Genomic DNA, 1,443 nt, shown 5'->3' with positions numbered 1-1,443 from the left:
TGTGCAGCACATAGAACGGAGTGTGTGTGTGGGGGGGCTAATTCCTGATCCAGATCCTGAGATGTTACCACCATCCAGATTACAACATACAAAGACAATGTGATTTTGAGAGCAAGTCAGATTTTTCATAAAAAATATTTTTTTAGTGGAAAATGACTTTAACAAGATGAATCAGATCCATTTAATCATTTTTTCCAGGTTTCCATGATAGTACAAAAATGTTTCAGTTTTCAAATGAAATCTCAGAAAAAAACAATTCAGAAGGGAGGCTTCAAAGAGGAGTTATTTTTATTTCCATTCTTTTTCTAATAACAGAGCTTTTAACTCAGTGTTTCTCATCTGCAAAAATCAAAGCACTTTACAAAAGGTGGCTGGTATCATTTTTACATAAGAAAAATATAAGGCAGAGGTGAAGTGATTTGTCCAAAGACAGCCATCAAACAAGTGGCAGAGATGGGAATGGAATCAAGGTCTCTTGAGGCCCAGTCTGGTGTTTCCCCAATGGGCCCTATGGCTTTCTCCAAAACAACAGAATGCTTTCTTGACAACTCTCCTAATACCTGCTTCCTGAAGCTAAGAACCAGGCAGGGAGGCTCCTGCTTGTAATAGGCAGTATATTTTTGGTACTTTGTATTTTACTATCCATGCAACATTTTGCCTGTGTGGAAAATCAGATGTTTGTAAGGACGATGGTCTGAATTTGATAATATCACTTAGCTTCACCCCTATGATCTTTGTTTTCTACATACTGGATGTGTCTACACAAGATGCTTTACTGCACATTAGATTAGTCTACTGCACAGTAAAGTGTCACCATCTACATGTGCTTACATTTTATGCATAGTAAATTAGTCTACTGCACAGTTAGCTACTACCTACAAATACAGGTAGTAAATTAACTGCACAGTAGCTACTGCATAGTAATACACATGTAGAGGCAGAGTGAGAGCCAATTTGCTCCCAGTCAACCTAGCCAGCAGGGGACCACAGGGGACAGGGAGCTTTCCGTCCCTGGTGCTGGAATCATAATCATAGAAAGTTAGGGTTGGAAGAGACCTCAGGAGGTCATCTAGTCCAACCGCCTGCTTAAAGCAGGACTATCCCCAACGAGATCATTCCAGCCAAGGCTTTGTCTAGCCAGGTCCTAAAAACCTCCAAGGATGGAGAGTCCACAACCTCTCTGGCTACCCTGTTCCAGTGTTTTACTACCCTCCTAGTGAGAAAGTTCTTTCTAATTAACCTTGTAGAAGTAATTAGCTTACTTGACTAGAAAAACAGACAAAGACCAGATGTACTGATACTGCTCTGAGATAAGGAATCCATATTCCTACATTCCTTGGGTTATCTTGATATATTGCCCTATACATAGATAGTTTGTTTAAGTAAAACTTTCTAAGTTTCTGTGTAATTTACTATTGTTTTGTTTCTCCAAGGTGTATTTTT

Source organism: Gavialis gangeticus, unplaced genomic scaffold (assembly GCF_001723915.1).
Source record: "Gavialis gangeticus isolate Ggan-Ray unplaced genomic scaffold, GavGan_comp1, whole genome shotgun sequence".
Taxonomy (NCBI): Eukaryota; Metazoa; Chordata; order Crocodylia; family Gavialidae; genus Gavialis; species Gavialis gangeticus.
The sequence above is the reverse complement of the archived record's forward strand: the minus strand, read 5'-3'. Positions refer to the sequence as shown.